Genomic DNA, 11,105 nt, shown 5'->3' on the forward strand with positions numbered 1-11,105 from the left:
GACACCGCCGACAGCACCTCGGTGACTGTGGGTGGGGCCAGTGGGGACCGACAGGCAGGGAACCCCCTCACAAGGCCTCTGGACGCCTGGACCCTGTGCTGGACACCGGTACCTCATCTCAGAGTGCACGTGCAACTGACAAGTAAAAAATAAATACTTTTTTAAAAATGTCCACACTACAAAACAAAGTCAGCATCAAAGTATCAAAATTGTCCGTTTAAAAAAACTGTTTAAAAACAATCTGTTGCCCTGGCTGGCGTAGCTCAGTGGATTGAGCTCGGGCTGCGAACCAAAGCATCGCAGGTTCGATTCCCAATCAGGGCACATGCCTGGGTTGCAGGCTACGGCCCCCAGCAACCATACATTGATGTTTCTCTCCCTCTCTCTCTCTCTCTCTCCCCCTCTTCCCTCTCTAAAAATAAATAAAATCTTAAAAAAAAAATCTGTTCACCAAAAAAATATTTTTAATGTATGTCATCAAGAAAAGTAAACTTTATTTTAAAACATAAGTTAAAAATTCCTTTTCACCCTTAAGTATAAAACACACCTTCTGACCATCCTTTTCAACTTATTGGCACCTCCCGAAATTAATTTTAAAACGCTTGCTGTTCACAGAGACAAAAAAAAAAACACCCGTGCCAGAAAGTCCTAATTAGACTGACAGCGGTGGACGCCGCAAACCTCGGGACTGCAAGGGAAACCGTGAACGAGCCGCCTGCGACAGGGCCGAGGGTCTTTCCCGGGAATCAAGGCTGGGGGGGCCCATGAAAGGCTAATCAAGACACGCAATCAATAACTTCTCAAGAGCTAATAAGCGCTGCCTCGCCGGGCGGCGCGCCGGGCAGTTTATCACTTGGGGCCGCGTGGAGATTGATGGAGAATCCATAGCGGGACGGAGGGTGAGGTAATGCTGCACTTAGGGAATGAGCCGGCTGGAGCTGATGCTGCGCATCTCGCCGTCCGGGGGCCGGAGACGGCGTGTTCGATGCCCCTTTTTTTTACGAATTAAAAGCAGCAGAGGCAGCCGTGTCCCTGCCCGGTGTGGCGAGGGGAGTCATTGAGGAAGGGGGGACGTCGTTCCCACGGTGGCCTGTCTCTGTCCCGGTCAAACGCCTTAGACATTCACGAGCTTTTCCTCTCCTCCCTCTCACACCCGAGGACCGACTTTTCCCGGAAATTTTTCGGAAGTTGTGTAAAATATCTTTCCGGATCACGCGGGTCTCCACCCTCAGGCAAGCCCAGGGACCCGCAGGCGTGTGAGTAAATGAGCTAATGGGGAATTAACGGCTCGTAAAGGGGAGGTGCTGACCCCGAGGGGACTCCCCGAACTCTGCGCTGTGACAGGCTATTAATTAAAGGCATCAAACTGTATGTTTCGTAAATTAATCTCCAACGCAGTGTTATAATCACGACAAGGTACCCCGGCAAGGAGATGGGCTATAGTGAGTGTTTTCTCATGTTCGGAAAAACAAGGAATTGCAAACGAGTGGGGGGAGGTCAGGATTCCTCAGTGTCACTAATTAGGATGACCAGAGAAGGCGCTGGAGACACACACGCAGTAACTATTGAATTAAGGTTTCTAATAGAGATATATGGAAAATGTAAAAAAGACCCTCTCAAGTTTTTCATCACGAAACCGGTAGATAACACCCTTTTTTAAAAAAGATTTTATTTATTTACTTTTAGAGAGGGAAGGGAGGGAGAAAGAGAGAGAGAGAGAAACATCAATGTGCGGTTGCTGGGGGCCGTGGCCTGCAACCCAGGCATGTGCCCTGACTGGGAATCGAACTTGCGATGCTTTGGTTCATAGCCCGCGCTCAATCCACTGAGCTACGCCAGCCGGGGCGATAACACCCTTTTCAACGAGTGAGGTGACAGACCCTTAAGTACAAGGAAGGACCTTCCTGTGGGAAGTCTGACATTTATGATGCTTCTGGTTGAATCACGTTGGGTGGTTTCCTCATCGGAAGTTTCTGAGGGACGACGAGGTGAAATCGCCTCATTCCCAACGGCCGCTGAGGACCTGAGTGACCCACACACAGGACGCACTGTCAGACCTCAGACCGCTTGTTGAGATTTATTTGAAATGATCCTTCTTTTTTAAAAATGTGTTTATCGACTTTAGAGAGAGAAACATCGATCAGTTGCCTCCCGTCCACCCACCAACCAGGGACCGAACCTGCAACCTCTTGGTGCACAGGACGCGGCTGCAGCCCACCGAGCCACAGGGGCCAGGGCTTGGAACGCCTCTTCTGAAGTGTCCTTCAGAAGTCCTTGAGTCAGCAGTGTCTGTGGCGTCAGATCTTTCCGTTTACAGCTCCATTCAATGCGGGACAAGCCAGAAATCCCGCTCTGGCAAGTGGAGTGAACACAGGGGGGTGGGGGGGTGGCAGCACCCACCCAAGGTCGCCAGAGGTCAAGGGCAGTGTGCCCGCGGGGCAGCCCGTCGGTCAGTCACCACGCCCCGGGCCAGTTTTCCCAGAAATCCCACCCGGGCAGGAGGAGGTGCAGAGCCGTCGGGGTGGCACAGACCCCCACCCCCCACCCCACACCCGGCTGCAAGGACGGCACTGAAAACCCAGGGACGCCCCTCCCTCTAGGCTGGCCCCTGGCTGGTGCCCTGGTGGCAGTGGGGTGGGCCCGGCGGCCAGCTGGGCTCCAGGCTCCCCCTCCGTGAGCAAACCGTGAAGGGGGAGAGGCTGCCCGTGAGTCTCCCGGGAAAGCGGGGAAAGCTTCCCCGGCCCCAGCCAGCTCCTCCTCGAGTGTCCTTGGCCAGACGGGGTCCCGTCCCCACCGTGAAGGCGCTCCTGGGACCGCAGCGCTCACTCAGTCGGCTCCGTACCCATTGGCCCTGCACCGGAGATCCACCCCCGAAACGAGGGGCCGAGACCCCGGGGCTGAGGCTGGGAGGAGCAGCGCACCGCGGGCAGACCCCCGTGAGCCGCAGGCACACACAGGGCCGAGGAGAGGGGCCACAGCCACGGCCCCCCTGGCGGGGCTGCGCCCGGGAGGGACACACGAGCCTCACGCACGCCTGGGCGTCCGCGTCCTCACGTGCACGCAGTTAAGTTGCCTGCTCACTCGCAAGATCTGGCTTGATGAGTTAATTACACCAGAAACTGTAACTAATTACTGAGGTGCAGCTCCAGGTGACAGGCGCGTAATCACAGGGCAATTATCCTTGCTGTGTGGATCACGCCATGCTAATGAAACGTGAACGCCGCACGGCAAATAAACATCTAATTACCCGGCGAGGGCAGCGGGACGACGGGTGAGTGATCCATCAGCCCAGGTCCCCCCCCACGGACCGGCCTCCCACCCTCTGCAGGCTCACGGCCGCCTGTGCCCCGCGGACGGGCCGAGTCTTGTCAGATAACGGGCGGCTGCTCGTCCGTTTGAACCACGGGGGTCACAGGTCGTTTTGTCAGGGTTCAGTTCATGGCACCTGCAAACGCCATAATGTAGGGGAAGAACAAAGGAACAAGAAAAAAGAGGAGAAAACAAACAAACAAACAAAAACCCTCTCGGATTAAAGAAAAGTCTGAAATCCAGATAGAGCGCAGGGCTGAGCAGGTGTGGGTGCCAACGAATGAGTTGTTGCTAGTTTTTGTCAAGGGTTTTGCGGTGCGCCTCCATCCCCCGCCCGAGGAGAACAGGCTCGGCCCGTCCCAGGCCCCCTCCCAGGGTTTACGACTCCCACCTTCCACAGGGGTCCAAGCACGCCCCGCCCTCATGGGTTTGTTCTCCCAGGAAGCAGGAGAAAAGCAGCTTCAAAAAAAACAAAGCCTCTGACCAGCGGCTGGCGGTCACACTCGTTTGGACGAGTTAAAAACAGTGCAGCCCGAGAAGCCTCAACACCACCTCCCCACGGGGGGTGGCCGCACCTCGGGGAGCCTGTCCCCCCAACCTTGGATGCTCCCAGACCCTCGCAGGCAGGGCTGTGACTCTCTGAGTAGCCACAGGAGAGTGTCCACATGGTCCCCGTGGGGGCACTTCTGCTCCATTACTTGGGAAACAGAGAGGCTTATGTCCATTTAGATAAGAAATTAAAGCAAAAGAAGAGGTGATTTTTTAAAACTGTGATATATGCATTTAATGTTCAGCAATGAAAAAGGAACCAACTATTGACAGATGCGACGAAGGAATCGATTTCAATGGCATTACACTGAGTGACAGCGGCCGGACCCAAGGACACATGCACCGTTCTTCCCCGTTCACGACTCCGAGAACAGGCGAAATTAGCCTGCGGGGGACGGGGTCCCGACAGCGGCTGCCGACCCGGGGGAGGGGAGCACGGGGGTGCCCGCCGAGGGTCGTGCAGGCCTCTCGGGTGACGGGGACGTGCTAGTCCGTGTCTGGGGTGGAGGCTCCTCGGACAGGGACGTTTCGAAACTCAAGCACTGCAGGCCTGGGTGTCCTACTGTGGGTACAATGCGCCTCGTTTGCACAGGCCTTCACACACACACGCCGGGGGTCAGCACCCCCGGAACAGGAGGCTGCTCCCCCTGCGGCCCCTAGAAGGCGCTGGGGAGGTGGCAGACGGGGAGGAGGGTGGGGCCCTCCACAGGCTGCCCACCACAGGCTGCTGCAGGACTCGGGATCAGAGGACAAGGTCTACGTTCCCTGGCCCCGAGGACGGTCAGTCGCACAGGTCAGGAGCCAGGAAGGACTTCGAAGACGTGCTATGACCAGAGGTGGAGGCAGGTGCCCCACTGTGCCCGCAGGCTGGCCCGGTGCGCAGGCCGGAGGGGCGTGGGGTGGGGGTGGGGGCGCCGCCCCCGGATCTCCTCTCGCCAGCAGCAGGGGGGCGAAACCCGAGAGTTCAAGTTCCTCCCGGGTGAGCCACGGTCACAGGAGCTGCTCTGCACTGATGCACAGTTCTGAAAATCAAAAATGCAACCGAGTCAAAAGTCAGCATTTTCTTAGATTTTTTCCAGACCCCAGATGGCACACGCCTCTGATCCACAGCATCTGCAGTGACACAAACAGCAGCGGTGACAGGCACACACCGCGGACGCCCGACCACCTTCGACAGCGCCAGGCCGCGCTCTGCCCGCCCGGGGCAGACTTCCCGGGAGGGTGCTGTCTGGAGGGTGAAACGGAACCTGCACCCCCGCCCCCCACACACACAGCCCAAACACCACCCGCCACACCCAGCCGGGCCAGAGGCGCACTCCGGCAGAGCTCGCTAAGCGGACACCAAGCTCTGCAGGGGCACGGGAGGGGCGTCAGGGTCTGGCGCGCCGACCTTCGGGAAGGACGTGAAGCTCTGGCCCTGAAAAAGGTCACCTTTGTCGAGGGGAGTCGGGCCGCACGAACCTGAAGACCACAGCCCTCCGCAGGCAACCGTCTCTTCGGGACACACTGACAGACCCCGAGGGCCCCCTCCGTGGGAGTCACGCAGCGGGGGGTACTGGTGCGCGCACCCTCCAGAGGGCCGGTCTCCATTCCCAACGGTCTGTCCCGGTTTGGAGGGGACGCCTGTCTCCCAGGCTGTGACCCAAGCCCACGGGGTCGGGGGCCACTTCCTCCTCAGTCAGCACTTCACTGCCCAATGCCCAGCACACGACCACTTGGGGACTGAAAGCACAGTGTGACAAGTTGGGGGTTTTCCTGGCGGGGGTGAGGGGTGCGGGACGTTTAAAGAGAGATAACGCAGCATCCCCAGCCTCAGAGGGTGCACAGGCCTCGCTGGGCAGGGAAAGCGTCACAAAAGACGGGGGAGCCCAGCTCGGTTGTGGCCCCTCAACGGGGAGCCAGACGCCTGGGACCACACAGCTCCCAGTAACCCTGCCTGCAGGGACCACCCCCCCTTCCCTCCGGGAATTGTGGCGGCCCACACCTGGCCCAGCCCTGGGCGCCCGGCCTGAGGGCGGGGCGGAAGGTCTGGAAGGGCGCCACCCTGGTCGCCCAGCAGGCACGGCCCAGGCAGAGGCGGCGCCGAGACCTGGGTCAGAGCGCCAGGGATCCGGGTTCCGGGGCGGCCCGCCCACCCACCAGCTCACCAGCTGTCTGCACACGTTTCTTCGCCTCGCTGACTTCTCCGAAGCGGGCAACAGGCCCCAGACGGCCTCTCAAGTGCCCCCCCAGCTCACAAGGCCGCCCCTCGTCACTGATGGCAGTAGCCCGGTCACTGTCCGATGCCCACGAGTCTCTCCCGGGCGACCCGAACCGCATCTGGGCGCCACCCGGAAACCACAACGGCCAGTCCGGCGCTCCTGGTGCCTCCGCCACCCGGTTTCATCGCTGAAAAGGCAAACGGGGATCGCGTTTTATCAAACGTCAGCGCAGCGCACACAAAAAGCCTCGCCTCAGGGGCCACCACCGCCCTCCACTGCCTGAAGCCCGCGTTCACCAACGCCACGCTTCCCGGCAGCAGGCCGACCTCTGCACCGACACCCCGCACCTCCCCCCTCGTGCGTCCTCAGTCCTGACCCGCGGACTCACTGTGTTAAATCCGTGGGCCGCGCCCCATCGCAGCGTTCCGGCAGGAATCAGTGCCCTTCCCGTCACCATGGTGCCTCCATCACGCGGTCCCCATCACCGGCCCACGTCGGGCGGACTGCCGGCCGCTCCTTTAGGACGAGGCGGGGCCTCAGGGGGTCGAGGCCCAGTGCCTCTGGGCCGAAAATCAAGCTCCCCGCTCTCCTCGCGCTCCCGCCAGTCTGCAGGAGCTTCCCCGCGTCTTCAGTAGCAGCACCCTTTTCTGGGAAAAAGCGCACGTGGAAATTCAACGCACCAAGCAAACAAGCAACAAGCCACTGGAAGTGCGTGATGGGTGAGTAAACACATGCCTACGGAGGTCTCATTACCAAGGCAACCAATAGAAACAGTCGCGAACGCTGGGGACCCCGAAGGCTGAGCTACCACGGAGCCTGGCAGCTCCCTGACTCGCAGCCTCTGCACTCCGGAGCGGGCTGGCTCCCATGGCGCCCCGCGCGGCTGGCGGCGGAGGGCTCCCAGACCAGTTTCCTTAGACTCGGAGGAATTCCCATCACAGGGGCCCAGGAGCTCGAAGGGAGGCGGGCAGGAGGCCACAGGAACAAGGAAAGACGCGGAGACTTGCAGGGCGCGCTCGGCTCACGGAACTACCCAGCAGGGCGCCCCATGGTGTTCACGAGCCGCTGCCCCGCCCACCGGGCTCTCGCTAGCCCACGGCCAGGCACAGGCTCCCGCTCCCGAGGTGCCTCCCACGCCCCCCGGAGCCGCGCACAGCGCACGTGTGCACGCTCACACGGTCTTCGGTAGCACTGGATGTGAGTAGGACTCGCGAGCCTGAATTTTCTTTTTGCAAAGATTAGCACTGAAGAGCTGTAACTTTTAAATTATAGAGTCTTAAGTTTAAATACAGTTCTGGCCAAGATGGAGGCGTAGGTAGAGACCCTTCACTCCTTTGCACAACCAAGAGGAGGATAACAACCAATCTGAAATCAATAAACCAAAAGTGCCAGAAAACCAAATTGCACAGAACTCTGACAACCAAGGAATTAAAGAAAAAAATCAACCAGAACCACCAGACCTGTAAGGCTGCAGACCACACCAGCGAGGGGGGACTCAAAAAATCCAAGGCAACAGGGCAGACTGTGGGGGCGGGGCTGGCTATGGGGCTGCATGCCCAGCTCAGCTGGCTGAGCCAGAGGGGCTGACTTAAGAGGAAACGGAGACTCAGAGCTGACTGCGGACTAAGGTGGCTGCCGGGGTGAGAGATACTCCCAGTCTCACAGGAGACTTGGTTTAAAAGTGCGCTGGAGACCAGCAGGCAGCCGCACAGTTCCCTCGCTGGCCCCTCCCCCACAGGCAGCGCCCCAGCACTGCCCTGTGGAGTGAACACCTAAGGCCCTGCCCCCTTACAACTTACCAGCTGCACCAAGACAAAGAAATATGGCCCAAGTGAAAGGACAGAGCAAAACCTCAAAAAGGGAGCTAAGTGATGAGGAGAGAGCCCACCTGTCTGATGGAGAATTCAAAGCCCTGGTAATCAGAATGCTCACAGATCTGATTGAGCTTGGTCGAAAAATGAAAGATACCCAAAGTAAAATAAAGCAAAATATTCAGGGAACCAACAGTGACAGGAAGGAAACCAGGACTCAGAGCAATAATTAGAAACAAAAGAAATAATCTTCCATCCAGAAGAAAAGGAAGAAACAAGAACTCAAAAAAATGAAGAGTCTTACAAACCTCTGGGACAACCTGGAACGGTCCAACATCCGAATCACAGGAGAGCCAGAGGAGAACAGCAGCAAGAAACTAAAAATTTATTTGAACAAATAATGAAGGAAAACTTCCCCAATCTGGTGAAGGAAATAGACTTCCAGGAAGTTCGGGAAGCCCAGAGAGTCCCAAAGAAGTTGGACCCACCAAGGCACATCATCACTAAGTGACCCAAGATTAAATAGAAAGAGAAAATCCTAAAAGCAGCAAGGGGAAAAGAGAGAGTTACCTACAGAGGGGTGCTCATTAGGATATCAGCTGGTTTCTCAAAGGAAACCTCGCAGGCAAGAAGGGGCTGGAAAGCAGTATTCCAAGTCATGAAAGGCAAGGACCTACATCCAAGATTGTTCTATCCAGCAAAGCTTTCATTTAGAATGGAAGGGCAGATAAGGTGCTTCCCAGATAAGGTCAAGTTAAAGGAGTTCATCATCACCGGCCCTTATTATATGAAATGTTAAAGGGACTTATCTAAGAAAAAGAAAGTCAAAATATGAACAGTAAAATGGTAACAAACTCACAACTATCAACATGTGAACCTAAAAGAAAAGAAAAACAACGAAAACAAAAACGAAGCAAACGACTAGAACAGGAACACAATCAGGGAAATGGAGATCACATGGAGGGATTTCAGCGGGGAGAGGGAAGGGAGGAATAAGGGGAAAAGGTACAGGGAAGCAGCAGCGTAACTGGCAGGCATTAAATAGATGGGGAGAGGTAAAAAGTGGTACAGGAAACAGAAGTCAAAGAACTTACATGTACAACCCGTGGACATGAACTAAGGGGGGGGGTGCTGGAGGGTTGGGGGTGCAGGGGGGATGGGGGAAAAATTGGGAAAACTGTAATAGCATAATCAATAAAAAATACTTGAAAAAGAAGAAGTGTAAACATGTGCTCCCAAAGGGCAGGGTGCTCTTCATCTCACAGCTTTCCCAGGAGACACGGACCCAGAAACACGAGTCCACATCCTCCCAGGGTGGTGGTCCCGGAAGAAGACGCGGGACAGGATGCAGCTCGAGGGGGCGTTTGGCCTGTGTCTGTAAGCAGCTCGAACTCTGTACGAAAAGATGGGTGCGCACCGAGCGTCCGCACACACGGGCCGCTGGCGCCGGCCCGAGCACCCGAGAGCACCGCGGGGCTGGACCGGGCTCCCGCAGCGAGCCAGCGACCGCGCCTGCCGGCTGCAGCGCCCCCTCGTGGGGAAGAGGCCGCGGCAGCACGGCCCCGAGTACTCTTTAAACCCTCCCTTCTGAGACGCAGTGCCAGTGTGGTATTTTGTAGGCTCGTGATGTCTTACCAAGTGTCAGAAATAAAACAGCAGAGCGATAGGTTCCAAGGATTTTCTTAAATAATATATAGTTTTGGTGCTGAGTAATTTATTAACACAACTATTAATGCCTGAGATGTTTTTGTCAGGTTTTGCAAAAATGCCCTAAGTGTTTCAGATGCCACCCACACAGGCAGGCGGCCAGGAGAAAGGAGCTCCATTACCCAGGACTCCATGGAATATTTATAAGATCCAATTTAAAACAATCCCAGGCAGTCAGCCAAAGTGCAAGACAGTTGCTTCATTTCTATCATTTTGGCTTTTTATGTAATTCAACAAAACAGCAAATTAAGAGAATTTGAGTAATTTTAGGGGTCCTGATAACACTTTTCTTGCGACTGTTCAATAGACTCATAGATTTATTTTTATGTAGTTGTCCATGTCTTTCCCAAGGAGCCCTGAGACGTCTTCAGAACTCGGTTTCGCCACAAAAACGGCCGGTCCCCGATGGGTGTTCAGTCTAATCTTTCGCTCAGGGAGGGCAGGGAGGGCTGCCCGGGGCGCCAGCCAGCCGCCGAGGCAGGGCCCCAGCCGCGCACGGTGCGACCAGATGGACAGACGGAACGTGTGTGCATACCCGTGCACGTCACCCCCGAGTCCCCGGTGAGGGGTCTCTCCCCCAGCAGGGGCTGCTAGCCTCGTCCTCGTCAGTGTGCTGGGAGGGCAGGCCCCCGAGCGACAGCCACCCTTGACCAAGGAGGGGACACGTGAAAGCCAACGACGTTGGTAGACGCCCACCTTTCATTGGGAAAGTGCAGCTGAGGTGAATGGCACAACCTGACTTTCCTCGATGCAGACGCAGGCGCACGCCCTCCAGGCCAGGTGAAGGGGTGGCCTTCGCTGAGAAACACTGCGCTGGAGAGTAGCTGAGCTCACAGAAAGCCTGGAGCCCCCCGAGGCTGAGAGTGACCACAGACGCCAGGGGAGGAAGTGTGCCCAGGGACAGTTGGTGACCCCAGGCCCCAGGCCTGGACGCCAGCTGGTGGCCCACCAGCTGCTCAGTGCACCCAGCCAGGGCCCAAGGCAGGGGGCAGGGGTGCAGCCGTAACCCGGGGGCCACAGGGAGCCGCAGGGCGAGAGGCTGCATGCGCCGTGCAGCACGAGGCTCCCGCAGGCTCCGTGGGCCGTCCCGCCCTGCGGCTCTGGACGGTTAACGAGGTCGGCCCCTCTCTGCTCTTCCTCAGGATTCCCTCTGCCACTCGCGGCCCTTTTCACTTTCAGGCAGATCCAGAACCAATCCATTCCCTTCAAGGACTGCAGGGTTCCGCGGGCACGGCACTGCGTCCACGGGATGTACCTGGAAACGGTGGTGTTTTTACGGAAGTGCGTCTCCCAGCTCGTGGACGACACAGCAGGTCTCTGAGGGAGGGTCTCCTGCACCCCTCGCAGCACCGGTCTGTGCCGTGCGGAGCGGAGGCCCGGCACGCCTTCCCCCGACTCACGGGACTGCGTGTCTGTGGTGTCAGCGGCGCGCTCCTGGAGTTCTGTCCCCCACCCTCGTGGACCGCCGTGCGGAACTGAAGGTGCCATTAACCTAATGCGCTGCAGCCGTAGCAACGCTAACAATCGA

This window comes from Phyllostomus discolor, chromosome 10, assembly GCF_004126475.2.
Source record: "Phyllostomus discolor isolate MPI-MPIP mPhyDis1 chromosome 10, mPhyDis1.pri.v3, whole genome shotgun sequence".
Classification (NCBI taxonomy): Eukaryota; Metazoa; Chordata; class Mammalia; order Chiroptera; family Phyllostomidae; genus Phyllostomus; species Phyllostomus discolor.